General features: G+C 36.9%; 1 protein-coding gene and 1 long non-coding RNA gene across 5 annotated transcripts in view; one reads left to right on the forward strand and one right to left on the reverse strand.

Annotated features, from left to right (window-relative positions):
• LOC118765474 overlaps nucleotides 1-17,177 on the reverse strand; it is a 20,972-nt gene extending 3,795 nt beyond the window's left edge. Inside the window, exons 1-2 of the long non-coding RNA XR_005001341.1 lie at nucleotides 17,019-17,177; nucleotides 14,338-14,340 (exon numbers count right to left, since the gene is read on the reverse strand). This is a non-coding gene — a long non-coding RNA (uncharacterized LOC118765474). The remainder of the gene's footprint in view (nucleotides 1-14,337; nucleotides 14,341-17,018) is intronic.
• LOC115217708 (unconventional myosin-X) overlaps nucleotides 1-17,500 on the forward strand; it is a 560,656-nt gene that overhangs the window by 143,944 nt on the left and 399,212 nt on the right. The gene's annotated exons all lie outside the window — the stretch shown is intronic.

Below are 17,500 nucleotides of genomic sequence, written 5' to 3' on the forward strand. Positions count from 1 at the left end.
CATACATACACACACACACATACACACACACAGTATTGAAGCTTGAGAACAATCAGATACATTTGCAACACATCTGTTGAAAATATTATTGTTCACACACATACATATACATATATACATACAGACAGACAGATAGACACACACACACACACACACACACATGATCCAGCATGGCCACAACCTCAAGGCTGAAACATATAAAAGAATAACAGAATATAAATGTGTGCAAAGTACAAGAAATATTAATGCAGTATATGGGGATTGGACAATAAGCGTAAGGCAGTGTCAATGGTGGTTCCAGAAATCCCGAGCCATAAACTACAGCCTAGAAGACGAGCCTCATCCTGAAAGATCTGTAGAACTCGACAAGGACATCCTGAAAACCCTGGTGGAACAAAATATCATCGTAACTGTTGAGGAACTAGCAGAGAAGCTTGGATTTGGTCATTCAACCATTCATTGACACCTGTGTGCTATCGGAAAAGTCAGCAAATTGGGTCAATGGGTTCCTCACGAACTTTCCGAGTCTAATTGCATGCAGAGAGTGAATGTATGCTTTTCTTTGCTGTCATATCTCACCACTACTGCGCTATGTATATCTATATATATAAAACTGTAGTTGTGTGAGTGTCTGTCCCCTTCGATTTAGATTCCTAACTACTCCCACATTTTGCGGTACAGTTTAACCAAATTCGGGTAGCTTATAGTCGTGATTCATATCGAGCCCGTCTGAATATTAGCGCGCATCTACGATGAGTCTACGATTTTAAAAATAATTTAACATCATTTTTTATTCCATTTTAATGCATAATTTTTCGTGTGTTGATGGCGGCGGAGTTGGCGTCCACGCTCACACCTGCACCTGTGGGGAAGGGAGTGTAAGGAAATCAACGTCGTAATGCGTTGTCAAGGAGACCAGTGTTCTTTTAGAACAACGACTTCATGGCTTGAAGACACCAAAACAGAAATGGCTAAGAAAGCGTCTACATGAGTCTACGATTTAAACAAAAATTTACTATCGTTTTTTTTCCATTTTAATGCATTTTTTCGCTATTATATAAGGGAAGTAACTCTCTAAAAATGTCTACGATGAGTCAACGATTTAAAAAAAAATTTACCATCATATTTTCTCCATTTTTAATGCATTTTTTGATATTTTTTGGCTATAACTCTCTAAAAATGATTATATAGTTATTTCCCTTACAAACCCGAGCAACGCCGGGCGATACTGCTAGTATATATATAAATATATATATGAATAAATGAAAGAATGGAGCTGAACGAAGATGTTAACAAAATTCCTTTACTCTCGACACCTGTTTCGAAGACAGCATACTTTTATTCCAAAGGAATAAAAGGTGCATTATGCAATCTTCTCATCAGGAAAGATAAGGAGCCTCTCTCAGCCACAAAATTTTTTGTTCGTCTTGTGGCTGAGAGAGGCTCCTTATCTTTCCTGATGAGAAGATTGCATAATGCACCCTTTATTCCTTCGGAATAAAAGTATGCTGTCTTCGAATCAGGTGTCGAGAGTAAAGGAATTTTGTTAACAGCTTCGTTCGACTCCATTCTTTCATTTATTCATATAAAAAACACACAAATTTCCACACAAGAACCCGGAGTTTCTACCCTTGACAGGTCGCTTCAACCGTGTTTTCTGACGAATTTTCCATGCTAGGATAATTCATTCACCTACTTAAATATATATATATATATGAAAGAAGGTTTGAAGATGCAATTTTAAAGATGTTTATTCACTTGACCGGTTTCACTTTTTTAGAAAAAGATTGTCAAAAGTAAAATGTAAAACTTTGTATAAGCTTTGTTGTGTTAAGTACTGGTTGTCACAAAGTATTACAATATATATATACATTCTTTGATAATAACAAGAAAATGTTAAAAACAGTTTACAAGGAAATATCTGACAAAATATTAGACAAAAAGTTCAATAAAAATATTAGTTCATTAAAAATCATGTTTGTTTGGAAGCATCTATATACATATGCAGAAAAGTATTAGGAGTTCAAAAACAGGCATATTTGGTAGTATATATATATATATATATATATATATATATATATATATATATATATATTGTGGCTGAGAGAGGCTCCTTATCTTTCCTGATGAGAAGATTGCATAATGCACCCTTTATTCCTTCGGAATAAAAGTATGCTGTCTTCGAAACAGGTGTCGAGAGTAAAGGAATTTTGTTAACATCTTCGTTCAGCTCCATTCTTTCATTTATTCATATATATATTTATATATATATATATATTATATATATATATAATTATATATTACTTGTCTCAGTCTTAGACTACAGCCATACTGGGGCATCACCTTGAAGAATTTTTAATTGAATGAATTGACCCCAAACTCATTTCTGTTAAGCCTGGTGCTTATTCTATCATTCTCTTTTTACCAGACCACTAAGTTACAGGGACAAAAACACACCAACACTAGTTGCCAAACGATGGTGGGGGACAAACACACACACACACACACATAATTATATATTTATATATAGGACAGGCTTCTTTCAGTTTCTGTGTACCAAATTCACTCATAAGGCTTTGGTTGGCCCAAGACTATATAGTAGAAGAAACTTGCTCAAGGTGCCACACAGTGGAACTGAACCTAGAACCATGAGGTTGGGAAGCAAGCTTCTTACCACATATATAATTGCACAAATTCTCATCCACCTGTTGTATCCATACTATACCTTCACATCTCATGATCATCCATAATTTCCTTACTACAGAACATATTATCCACCCTCTCATATCTGACTCACCCTGCCATAACACTCTTAACTGAGACGAAAATACTCAATTTGTGTTTAAAGAATATCTCCCTTACCCATACCACCACATCAACCACATATCCTGCCACCCCCTCAAAAATTCATGATCCTTACTGAATCATGAATCCCTGTGCTTGAGTGTGAAGGGGACTGCATGCTGACAACCTTTTCCTACCTCCCCTCTTTTGTCACTATGCTCTCTTGCACATGATGATGATGATGATGAGGATATATATACACACAGAAGGAGATATATTTAGGAGTTTACAAAGAATTTGAGATGAACTGACCTGTTTTAGCATTTTATATTTTATGTGAAGCTAATGGTTGTTTGCTATTTTAAGGGACAATATGGGAGGTTGGTTGGGGTGGGGGAAAATTAGAGCAATGTGGAATTGAAAGGTTTTTTTTTTGTTTCACAGCTAGTCTTTCATGGTTCAGTGGTTTTTGGGACTGGTCTTAGAGGTCAGAATGGTGTGTGTGTGTGTGTCTCTGTGTATACACACACACATAGAGACATACACAGAGACTTAAAAATTATATGAACCATTTAGCTTCTACTGTTATTTGCTTGAGTCTTTTTTCATTAGAATTTGTGAAGGTGCATGGCTTAGAGGTTAGGGCATCAGGTTCATGATTGCAAGACTGTGAGTTTGATTCTCAGTGGTGCTTTGTGTCCTTGAGCAAGACCCTTTAATTCATGTTGTTCCACTCCCCTCAGCTGGCAAAAATGAATTGTACCTGTAATTCAAAAGGGCTAGTCTTGTTACATTCTCTGTCATGCTGAATCATCCTGAGAACTACATTAAGCTTACATGTCTCTGTGGAGTGCTCAGCCACTTTACTCTTTTACTTGTTTCAGTCATTTGACTGTGGCCATGCTGGAGCACTGCCTTTAGTTGATCAAATCGACCCCAGGACTTATTCTTTGTAAGCCTAGTACTTATTCTATTGGTCTCTTTTGCCGAACCGCTAAGTTACGGGGACATAAACACACCAGTATTGGTTGTGAAGCAATGTTGGGGGGGGGGACACACAAACACAAACACATAAATACACACATACATACATACATATATATATATATATAATATATATATATATATATATATATATATACCTATATACGATGGTCTTCTTTCAGTTTCCATCTACCAAATCCACTCACAAGGCTTTGGTTGGCCCGAGGCTATAGTAGAAGACACTTGCCCAAGGTGCCACACAGTGGGACTGAACTTGGAACCATGTGGTTGGTAAGCAAGCTACTTACCACACAGCCACTCCAAGCTGACTGTTCCTTTGATTGGATCAAATGGAATGCTCATCATTGTAACGAACAGAGTGCGAGCTAAAGAATTTGGGTAATTCACATTGTCAAAAGCATTTTAAGAATCAATTTCAATCCTTCCTGAAACTGATAATTTCTCATTAAGAAGTAATCAGTAATGCTAAGTAACCTTCTGTTCAGTATTTGCTTATGAAATATTGTCTACTAATAATGCTGTCATGTGTTAATTAGTTGGTAATTATTTGTAAGTGTGCTGTCATTTTCTCCTATATAGGATTGACATGTGCAAATATAAATCACTTTGAGGAAAATAGGTTTCAATCGATCGATTTATTGGATCAATAATTTTGTTTATTGTTCCATTTCTAAAGTTTCCTATTCATCCATGTGATTCTCTGTTGTAGAAATATTTCTTTGAGATATGAAAAGACAGATTTAAAGAAACAGATAAATTCTCCATTAGAAACTAGAATTTTCTGCAATTTACTTGTTTTTCTTGGAACAACTCTCTTACTCTTCATGGTCTTTGTCCACAAGAAACTTTTAAATGTCAGCACTGCACACCAACAGAAACTTTGACAATTATACACCTTAGATATATTCAACAATGATCTGTAACTCTTTTCTTGGAATGTATTTAGCCTGAAGAAATGATTGGTGTCCCTAAAGCTTCAGTTTTTTTTTTAATACTGTTTCTGGTAGCAGTTCCTAGAAGTTGGTAAGACTAACTTAGTTTGTTACTGTGGTGTTTACTAGTGATAATCACTGTTTTTCTAACACTAATGTATTGTCATTTAACATTGGAAATTGTGAGAATCGTCTAAGGGAAGTTTATGGAAAGCCATGATAGTAAACTTGTTAGTTCTTTGAAGTTAACTCACACCATTTAGGTTGTTATTGCCCTTAAAACAAGGTTCTAATGCCATGCAATATTATTTCCTTTAGTACACATTTATGGTTTCCTGCTTAAGTATAAAAATCAATATCATATTTTTTTTTCATAATATCTCCCCAACATTAAACTCTTTTCCAGAAAAATTGTTTAAACCAAGTTGATATTTTATAGAGGAAATTTTAGCATTAGTTTAAACATCTTTAATCAGTTTGTTTCTGTTTTTTTTTTCTTTTTTCTTCTTTATTCTATCTGAACTACATTATATAACTTCCTCAAAATCACATCAATTTAGACGAAAACATGCAAGTGCAGAGAATCTGTTCTGCTTCAGTATAAAGATTTGAAGTACTTGTTACAGATGAGATATTGTTATTAGCAAGAGAACTTCTACTCAGCAACTTTATCTCACAGACCATTCCTCACTATCTTCACTCTAACCAATATCTTGCCTCTTGCAGCAGCAGCTCACTCTTCAATGTGGCAGCTAATTTCCTTGAAATGACTTTTTTCTCAGGTAGATTCTTTAAGGCTATAATTGAATTGGTTTCCCCTGGAAAAATAAAATTATTTTCGTTTTCCTGAATCTCTATAATTTCCTGTCTTATCTCCCTCTTATTTCACTCTCCACTTAGTTTTTTTCTCTCTCTCTCTCTCTCTGTCTCTCTGTTTCTCTTTCCCTCTCTTGTTCTTTCTTCCTCACCCACACACACATTGTGATAAGAAGAAAATAAGAAATATCAAATCAGAAACTTATAAAAAGCTCTCAAACAATACTGATTTGATCCTATCACCTTCACTTGATAAATATTTATGTTGTTGCTGTCGATGTTGTTTTCTGTTTTGGTGCTGGAGAAGACAACAAACATATTCTAATAAGGATGCTGTGGGCAGAGGTGGGCAGGGAGAGAGAGGATAAAATTGAATTTAGTTCTACTTTAAACCAGTCAAGTTAAACACACTCAAGGAAATGCCATCATTGACATTTTTATGTATGTACACGTGTGTGTGTGTGTGTGTGCATGTGTGCGTGTGTGTGTGTGTGTGTGTGTGTCTGCTAATGTGTGTTGTTTTTTTTAAGATGGCAACAACTATAATGAAATGCTTTTTGAATCTAAACAATATACTTTTTGTTGTTGTTGCTGTTCTTTAGCCCTTGGTCATCTCTGATCAAGCAGACCCATGATCAAAGGCATTCCACTACATGACTATCTTGTCTTTCAAACATTATTCAACATGAGTTGCCAATTTTTTTTTTTAAAGATCATGGAATATAATTTAAGAGAAATTTGACCATTATTTCTTGCAAGCCAAGTGACATTGTAGAGATTCCTTCAATGTAGTTATATATATATAGGCACAGGCATGGCTGTGTGGTAAGAAGCTTGCTTCCCAACCACATGGTTTTCTGGGTTCAATCTCTCTGTGTGGCACTTTGGGCAAGTATCTTCTACTATAGCTTTAGGCCAACCAAAGCCTTGTGAGTGGATTTGGTTGGTAGAAACTGAAAGAAGCCCATCATATATATGTGTGTGTGTCTGTTTTTGTTCCCCTGCCACCGCTTGACAATTAATGTTGGTGTGTTTACATCCCCATACTTTGGCAGTTCAGCAAAAAAGAAAAAAAAACCCAATAGAATAAGTACTTGGTTTACAAAGAATAAGTCCTGGGGTTGATTTCTTTGACTAAAGGCAGTGCTCCAGTATGGTTACAGTCGAATAACTGAAACAAATAAAAGAGAATATATATATATATATATATATATAATTTTTGTATGAGAAAAAGAAAATGGAGAAATTGATACATAGACATTAATTTATTAGAACATTTTCAATTCCAAACAATATCAAACCCATTGCACCTACAATTGTTTCTATGCCCAACCAATTCAATTTAAGAAATTAAATTACATTTTCATATTGAATATCGTTTATTTCGTCAGGAGAAGAATTTGATAGAAAAGAGCTACATTCCATTGTGTTGTTTGGCCCTTGTTAGACTCCAATATGTGCGTTTCGGCAACAAATGTATTTAAAAAAAAATGTTACTTGTGTATATGTATATGCAAATTTGTTAATGCATTTGTCTGTGTGTGTGTAATGTGTTGACAAACAAAAGCATCCATTAGTTAGCTTAAACAATATTTGGTTGGGCATAGAAACAGCTGTAGGTGTAATGGGGTTTATATTGTTCGGAATTGAATATGTGCTAATAATTAATATCTGTATACCAATTTCTCTGTTTTCTTTTTCTCACACAAAAATGGTAAGATACACATATCCATCAATGTGAAACTAACATCTTTGGTTTTTCACTGATACACTGGATAAAACCGGAGAACTTGGATGCTAACATCCCTTTAAGAGGATTTTATATCCTTGGTTTAATTTAATTATATATATATATATAATTAAATTAAACCAGATATCTGTATGCATTAGCAAATAATTTGCTTGTTTCCTATAAACGAGAGCTTGTGCTCTTGTCAGATTCATCAGCTCAGTGGGGTTTCTTTGACTGAGTTAGAAACACCACAGGGAATCAAAGTCCCTTCACACTGATGAACCAGTGAATCACGTGTGCCATGGACACAGTACCTGAATGAAGGTGTTCTCTCAGGGTTGATTGAAGAACTGGAATAGTTGAAATATTGAGACAAATGGAGAGGCCTTTCACTTTTTATTGCTGCAGTTGCTTCAGATTGTAAGTGCATAGTTAATCTCAGCGATAGTGTAGTACTTGTATGCCCGCTCTACTTATTAAAATCTGGAAGTTGAAAATTTTGTGGTGTGTTAATAATTGAATTTTTATTTCTGTTGGTTATTTGAAGCCTATTCATGAACAGGGGTGTGAGGGACAATAAAGATCAAAAATTGAAATTCTGGAAATAACAATTAAGGAATAAGATGCAACACAATGTCCTTTATTGTGTTATTGATGTGTAAACACATAACTACATACATCACTTGCTCATAGATACTCACCCGCTTTCTTTCTCTGTATATGTGTATGTATAAATATTTGTGTTTATATATTTGTGTGTGTATGTGTGTGTGTATAAACATGTTTACATATAGACATGAGCAAACACATGCATACATGTATGCATATACGTATACACATTCATGTATCTGTGCAACTAACTTTAAACTGTTGCTGCTGTTGTCCCTGACCAAAAATACCATTCCTTCTTTTATTCAAACCCCACATTTAGAGTGAATGTTAGTGTCCATATAAAGTGCAATATATGTAAATGTTCAAAGCCTACAAATGAACATACAGTAAAGCATCAGGGAAAATTTAAATATGTTCAATTAACAATTTGTCAATTGAAATCGATATGGTGTTCCATAGATTTTTCTGCCTGTAGCATGTCATAAAATTTTACTGATTTTTCAGTGAATCAAAGAAAGATGAAACAGAAACAGTATGATCAGAGAAGCTGGCAAGAGATTTATTGGAAAAATTATAACACCATTATTGATTCTAATTCACTTATTCCCCACCCATCGTCATTCAAATTCATACTGCCGACTTTCTCTTTTCTCTCCTTCCTCCTTTCTTTATTTCTTATTGCAAAAAGAATATATAATTGTTTTATTATTATTGCCCAAACTCTTCCTCTACACATGTCTGCTATAACACTTACTACGTTAACTATTGACTATTGTATTCTTTCACTCCTCTACCACATACTATAATTAATACTAAATTATATATTCCACTATGTTGCCTTCACTACAACAGTATCACACTGTTAACTAGACACTCTAATTACTACTAATGTTATCTTATGCTATTACTACATCTTCCCTTCTTTAAACAATATCATCTACATTGCTATATGCTGCATTACTAACAATACAGCTGCTCTATATCTTCTTGTGTAATACTGCTTCGATACTATCAACCAACTGATGCACTTATCCTTTAGCAATGTGAATTAGTTTCCTCGCTTTCCTACAAACCCCCAGCAACTCTGTAGTATTACTATACTAACATATCAAACAAGAGACAAATATAAATATTGCAATATGTCTTAGATATCATCATCATTGTCTCTTGATATTTGGCACAATTTACAGTAAACTGTGTTTGTGTGTGTGTGTGGGGCAGTATGTCAAAGGGATAGCCTCAACGTTACCTCTGCATGTCAGAATAGCCCCAATGTTACTTCTGCATGTCAAAAGGATAACCCCAACATTACCTCTACATGTCAAAAGGATAGCCCCAACGTTACCTCTGCATGTCAAAAGGATAGCCCCAATGTTACCTCTGCATGTCAAAAGGATAGCCCCAACATTACCTCTGCATGTCAAAAGGGTACCCCCCAACGTTACCTCTGCATGTCAAAAGGATAGCCCCAATGTTACCTCTGCATGTCAAAAGGATAGCCCTAATGTTACCTCTACATGTCAAAAGGATAGCCCCAACATTACCTCTACATGTCAAAAGTATAACCCCAACGTTACCTCTGCATGCCAAAAGGATAGCCCCAACTGTTACCTCTACATGTCAAAAGGATAGCCCCAACATTACCTCTACATGTCAAAAGGATAGCCCCAACGTTACCTCTGCATGTCAAAAGGATAGCCCTAATGTTACCTCTGCATGTCAAAAGGATAGCCCCAACATTACCTCTACATGTCAAAAGGATAGCCCCAACATTACCTCTGCATGTCAAAAGGGTACCCCCCAACGTTACCTCTGCATGTCAAAAGGATAGCCCCAACGTTACCTCTGCATGTCAAAAGGGTAGCCCTAATGTTACCTCTGCATGTCAAAAGGATAGCCCCAACATTACCTCTACATGTCAAAAGGATAGCCCCAACATTACCTCTGCATGTCAAAAGGATAGCCCCAACATTACCTCTGCATGTCAAAAGGATAGCCTCAACATTACCTCTGCATGTCAAAAGGATAGCCCTAACGTTACCTCTGCATGTCAAAAGGATAGCCCCAACATTACCTCTGCATGTCAAAAGGATAGCCCCAACATTACCTCTGCATGCCAAAAGGATAGCCCCAACATTACCTCTGCATGCCAAAAGGATAGCCCCAACATTACCTCTGCATGTCAAAAGGATAGCCCCAACATTACCTCTGCATGCCAAAAGGATAGCCCCAACATTACCTCTGCATGTCAAAAGGATAGCCCCAACATTACCTCTGCATGTCAAAAGGATAGCACCAACGTTACCTCTGCATGTCAAAAGGGTAGCCCCAACATTACCTCTACATGCCAAAAGGATAGCCTCCAATGTTACCTCTGCATGTCATAAATGGTGATTATAGGAGGTTGAGATAGGATTTGCCCTCCGACCTCATAAAACCCTCACCGGCAATGATTATCCAAACAAACGCAAAGTTTGGAGGGGGCTTTTTGCCTGAGTGGTGCAAAGGTGTCATCCACCAGGAGCATTAGAGAAGCACCAACAAATGGTGGATACAGCAATGTGGTATCACAATGCATGCTCACTACTACTACTACTACTACTACTACTACTACTACTACTACTACTACTACTACTACTACAGTAAACTGGATTTAGGAATGATTCAATTTAATGTATCATTTTATCTTTTACTTGTTTCAGTCATTAGACTGTGGCCATGCTGGGGCACTGCCTTGAAGAATTTTTAGACAACTCTATCCGCCCCAGTACTTATTTTTAAAAGCCTGGTACTTATTCTATTGGTCTCTTTTGCTGAACTGCTAAGTTTAGGGGTATGTAAACACTCCAGCACTGGTTGTCAAGTGGTGATGGAGAGACAAACACAGACACAAAAACACATACACGCACACACGCATGCGCACACACACACACACAACGTGCTTCTTTCAGTTTCTTATTTCTTTATTGCCCACAAGGGGCTAAGCATAGAGGGGACAAACAAGGACAGACAAAGGGATTAAGTCATTACATTGACCCCAGTGCATAACTGGTACTTAACTTATCGACGCTGAAAGGATGAAAGGCAAAGTCGACCTTGGCAGAATTTTAACTCAGAATGCAACGGCAGATGAAATACTGCTAAGCATTTTGCCTGGTGTGCTAACGTTTCTGCCAGCTTGCCGCCTTTCAGTTTCTGTCTACCAAATCCATTCACAAAGCTTTGATTGACCCAGGGCTACAATAGAAGACACTTGCCCAAGGTGCCATGTTGTAAGACTGATCCTGGAACCATGTGGTCAGGAAGCAAGCTTTGAACATATTTAGTTTGGTTTTATTAATATGAATATATTGTTATTGTGAATGGATTTTTGAGCTAAAAATTCAACCACTTCTGTGGTTTTATTCTCTAAGTCTGGTGGTTCCAATAAAAGTTAAAGTGTTTTTACATCCCTCAAAAGTTATGAAACCATAAAAAAAACCTGATCTCTTAGACTCTCTTCTTTCACGAGTTATCAGATACTAAAATACTCCCCCATTTAAACTGCAGTTACATTTATTTAATTTAGTTAGAAATTATTCATGTTGTATAAACCACTTCATAACAGTAGAACTAGTTGGTTCAATATAGGGAAGTATTTTAAAACGTTTGATACGTATTAAAGTTTTAGTTGTCTAGCTCCAGTTTGGTAGGAATGTATATGTTGATAACTGAGTAACTGCAATATCAGAAGCTCTTGGCTTTATTTTAGGAAGCTCTATGTAACTTGTCCTATGTTTTATTACTTTGTATAAACAAAGTAACAGTTTATAGTTGCTGGTTGAAGTTTGACAATAAATAAGCAAAATTCTTTTACTTTTACTCGTTTACATCATTAGATTGTGGCCATGCTGGGGCACAACCTTGAAGAAATTTTAGCTGCATAAATTGATCCCAGTACTTTTTCTTTAGGCCTGACACTTATTCTGTCAGTCTCTTTTTACCAAACTGCTAAGGGATGCAAACAAACCAACACAAGTTGTCAAGCAGTGGTTGGGGACAAATGTAGACACAAAGACACATGCACACACACACACACACACACACACACACACACACACACACACACACACACACACCACACACACACATACACACACAAATATATGTAAATATATGATTGACTTCTTTCAGCTTTCGTCAACCAATCCATCACAAGGATTTGGTTGGTCCAAGACATTTGCCCATGGTGCCATGCAGTGTGACTGAATATGGAATGATGTGTTCTTACCACACAGCCATGCCTGTGTCTAACATGATTAATAGTTGATTTCCTAATATAATGTGAATTGGTAAATCCCATTTTAAAATCCATTCAGTCAAAATAAGGAGAGGTTGTCAGTGAAGTATAAAACTGTTTAACAAGTGTTTACTTATACATGATAATATTTAAAGGGTTGTCTTAAGAAATTATTTTTCAGTTTTTTTTTCAACCATGAGGTTCACTACATCTGAACATTTCCAGGAAGGAAAAATAAAATTGTAATTTGTTACAAGTGATGAGGTGCAAGAAATTCTAGAAGATTCTGGTAAAGATCAACAGGTTTGATCAAAAATATTCACAGGATAACTTGAAGTCAGCTGATTATTTCAAATGTAAAATGATAATGATGTGTCTCAAATGAGACATGATTCTTAATCAGCTAATGGTACTGGTGATGGAATATTAGTATTAGATTAATACATTACCATTTCCATTTAATATCCTCAATTTTGGGATGTTGCTGTTAAGTAGCTTTCAATGAAATATTTATCTTTATTTGTGACATTCTTTTCTTTGTGTGCTTGGTGTGGAGTTCAGCTACAAACACTTGCTAGCAGAAATGTTAGCATGCCAAGCGAAATGCTTAGCGGTATTTCGTCTGCTGCTACATTCTGAGTTCAAATTCTGCCGAGGTCGACTTTGCCTTTCCTCCTTTCGGGGTCGATTAAATAAGTTCCAGTTACACACAGGGGTCGATGTAATCGACTTAATCCATGTGTCTGTCCTTGTTTGTCCCCTCTGTGTTTAGCCCCTTGTTGGTAGGAAAGAAATAGGTATTTCGTCTGCTGCTTTGTTCTGAGTTCAAATTCTGCCATGGTCGCATTTGCCTTTCATCCTTTTGGGGTTGATTAAATAAGTACCAGTTATGCACTGGGGTTGATATAATCGACTTAATCTGTTTGTCCTCTCTGTGTTTAGCCCCTTGTGGGTAGTAAAGAAATAGGTATTTCATCTGCCGCTTCTGAGTTCAAATTCCGCTGAGGTCGACTTTGCCTTTCATCCTTTTGGGGTCAATTAACTAAGTACCAGTTATGCACTGGGGTCGATATAATCAACTTAATCCGTTTGTCTGTCCTTGTTTGTCCCCTCTGTGGGCAGTAAAGAAATAAAAAAAAAAACACTTGTTGTCTCTCTTTGATTTGGGCTGAGAGGGTTAAACATAAATATATATCTATATCCTCTTCTTTTTCTTCAGCTTGTGAGTGATATCTCAACAAGCTCAGGGTTTTGTGAAGCACACTTGTGACTACTCTCATCCAGCTGGGTTATTTGCAAAGAGGCAATGGCCAAATAATCGAGACTGTTGGCGATTTGCTGTGCTTGAGAAGACATGTCAAGCTTAGTGAAATCATGGCCAATGCCGGTGACATGTAAAAGACACCCATGCCAGTGACACATTATAGGTACCTGAACTGGTGACACATTAAAGGCACCCATGTCAATGGCACTTTAGAGATACCTATACTGGTGGCACATAAAAGGCACTTGGTACACTCTGTGTGGTTGTCTTTAGGTAGGGCATCCAGCCATAGAAACTATGACTTGGTGATTTCAATGCTCAGTTAGTCTTTGTGACCCAAATCTTTAGCCATTCTGATTCATTATAGTCACCAGCATATCTCTCTGATTGACACACAAATGGATACTCCAGGAGTGGCTGTGTGGTAAGTAGCTTGCTTACCAACTACATCGTTCCGGGTTCAGTCCCACTGTGTGGCATCTTGGACAAGTATCTTCTACTATACGCTCGGGCTGACCAAAGTCTTGTGAGTGGATTTGGTAAATGGAAACTGAAAGAAGCCCATCATATATATGTATATATATATATATAATATATATATATATATATATATATATATATATATATATATGTGTATGTATGTGTGTGTGTATACATTTGTGTGTCTGTGTTTGACCCCACAACATTGCTTGACAACCAATACTGGTGTGTTATGTCCCCGTAACCTATTGGTTCGGCAAAAGAGACCGATAGAATAAGTACTAGGCTTACAAAGAATAAGTCCTGGGGTCAATTTGCTCGACTAAAGGCGGTGCTCCAGCATGGCCACAGTCAAATGACTGAAACAAGTAAAAGAGTAAAAAGAGTTTATTCATGATTTCATTCTCACATTCAAACTCAGCCTTTACCAAACTGTCTGTGCCTTCCTGGTACATAAGATCACTGTCAAACCAATATCAATCTCCACATTCTTATATGCTTCAGCCAGCTGAACTCCACTCATTTTATGCTAATTATACCTCACAGCAAATATGCATCACTCTTTAGCCAGCAGGTAGCCAAAAGACTTGTCCAAGACATGTCTCTTCACATTGCTTACATGTTCAAAAGCCATAATTACTGGTCTTTCAAGTCATTCACCTGTGTTGGAGCAATTCCAGTAAAAAAACATGGTTTCCAATATCTAGAGAAAGATGGTGAGCTGGCAGAATTGTTAGTGTGTTGGATAAAATGCTTGATGGCATTTATTTCAGGTCTTTATTTTTCTGAGTTCAAATCCTGCTGAGGTCAACTTTGCCTTTCATCCTTCCGGGTCAGTAGAATAAAGTACCAGTGAGGTACTGAGGTCAATGTAATCAACTTGCTCCCACCCCTCTCAAAATTGTTGGCCTTGAATCCTGCAATAGAAAGGGAATGGTGTGATTAGAGTCACTTTTACATCAATGAAACTGGGTAACTGGCCTTATGAGTTTTTACAAGTCAAGAAAATAGGGAAAAAAGTAGCTGGAGAAACTAAAACATTTCTATAAAAGGTGGCTTTATGGTTGACACTGGAGGTAGGCCTCATGGACTTTGATTAAATAAATCAGTTCTCTAACACTTCTGAAACATTTTATTGTTACCTTTCAAATATGACATTTCATGTCAAACAATCTAATTTACGTCAGTGAAGGCATGTGACTGAGTGGTTAAGGTATTCGGCTTATGATTGTTAGGTCATGAGTTCAATACCCAGTGGTATTCTAGCAGAATAAAATAGTAGGAATCAAAGGGGTCCATAGGCAAAAAAGTGGTGGAAAACCATTGCTCTGCATTAACCTTTAGCATACTGTAGGCGCATCATGTCACCATATAAGTTCTCTCCCTTGTGGTAACAGGGCAGGGGCAGGGAAAACAATTCTAGAGAAAATGCAGTGTACTAAGGGTTAATAATTGGATAGCAGAAAATACTAGTCAGTTCAATGGCTGCCCTCCTGCAAAGTTCCAGTAAGACCTACAACAGTAAGGTACATGTATCTAGTAAGGTGTTGCTGCTAAACACCCTGAAACAACCCCTAACACATTCAAATAAAAACCATCCATTAGATTTACAATGATCCATTTACTGACTCACTTCAACCTGCAACCCTCAAACAAGTGCTATCTTTTCACTCTGCTTCTTCTGTTGGTGCTGCTGTTGCCTTTGCTCTTCTTAGTTCACTAGTTGTATATCACCTCAATCCAAGATGACATGACACAGCCCATCATTACTGCTGTTGTTATTCATACTGTGTCCTCCCCCTCTTAGGCCTCCAAATGTGAACCCTATAAAAATCCCATCCCCTTTATATTTTTCTTGATGACATCAACTTGTAGATATTCAAACATCAACTATGTCGTTGTGACCAATGTCAGAAGACCTGAAAAAATTAGCAGAAGTATTCCCCCTACACACTTCTCTTCGCCTAAACCAACGAAAACTAAAACTTTGATCTGCTAAATTGGTTAATTTTGTTTTCTTTTTATGCTTTATGCATGCACACATGCACGCACGTGTGTTTGCATCGCACGCACACAGACAGACACACACACACACACATGGAATAATATTGAACAGAGAAAGTGTATGTTCAAAACTGCATTTGTAGGATAAATATTTTTTATTTATGGATTAACGGTGCTACCAATTATTTTATGTGGAAAGAATTTTCCCAGTCATCATGCAATCTCCTTCAAGATAATGGTAATGGCTTTCATTTTGGATGAGATCCTCCAAAACTGAGGCAATTACCAGCACTTTTAAATGAATCACTTGAAAATTGTAAAAATTCTTACTACATGAAATCACTTGCAGCACTGTTAATCCACAAATAAAGTAGGTATGTGTGTGTGTGTGTGTGTGTGTGTGTGTGTGTATGTGTTTGTGATCATCATTATCAACTTTTAACATCTGTTTCCCATGCTGGCATGGGTTAGATGGCTTGACAGGAACTGGCAAGGCCAGGGGCTGCACCCAGTTACTTAGTCTATTTTGGCCTACAGGATGTCACCAAAGCAATGAGAAAAATGGAAAACAGGACAACATAGAGAAGAGACCCGTCATCAGTTGTCAGCTGTCTATCTACTTCTTGTTTTGAACATTCAATGACAATATGAGTCTTCAAAGACAGTTGCTCCCATAAATTCTAAAATGAAATTTAGGATTTATGGAAGGTCAAAGTTGGGAACAAAAACATGGCAGTGGAGGCATACAAGGAAACCGAATAAAAACACGCATGGAGGGTCATAAGACCAGAACGAGGGAAAAATCGTGAATGCTGGGAGAAACATTTGTTTGAAAAAAGAAAAATAGAAGAAAGAGAGAGAGAGAGAAGAGAGAGAGAGAGAGAGAGAGAGAAGAGAGAGAGAGAGAAAACAACATATATATATATATATTATATATATATATACAGGCTTCTTTCAGTTTCCGTCTACCAAATCCACTCACAAGGCTTTGGTCAGCCCGAGGCTATAGTAGAAGACACTTGCCCAAGGTGCCACATATATATATATATATAAATATACATAATATATATATATATATATATATATATATATATATATATATACACACACATATATACATATATATGATGGACTCTCCCATCGTTAAATGATGTATGAGGGTTTGACAATTTCTTAACAAACAACCACACAGATGATTTGTTTATAGTGATCAGATGTTTGTGTAGACATAAGCTCACTGTCTCCATCAGATTGACATTACCTGTACAAGTGCAAAGCTGCCACATGTCTGATGTCGAAATGATCTCAGAGCAACTGGAAATGAAATGCTTTGCTCAAGAACACAATGCAACACCCAGTCTGGGAATTGAAACCACAATCTCGCAATCATGAGTGCAACACCTTAACCGCTAAGCCACATGCCTGTATATGTAGATTTCACCTGAATGAAAACAAACATGGAGGGTCATAAGACCAGAACGAGGGGAAAATTGTGAATGCTGGGAGACACATTTTTTTGAAAAAAGAACAGAAGAGAGAGAGAGAGAGAGAGAGTGAGAGAGAGAGAGTGAGTGAGTGAGAGAGAGAGAGAA

The sequence above is a fragment of the Octopus sinensis genome, linkage group LG11 (genome assembly GCF_006345805.1).
Source record: "Octopus sinensis linkage group LG11, ASM634580v1, whole genome shotgun sequence".
Taxonomy (NCBI): Eukaryota; Metazoa; Mollusca; class Cephalopoda; order Octopoda; family Octopodidae; genus Octopus; species Octopus sinensis.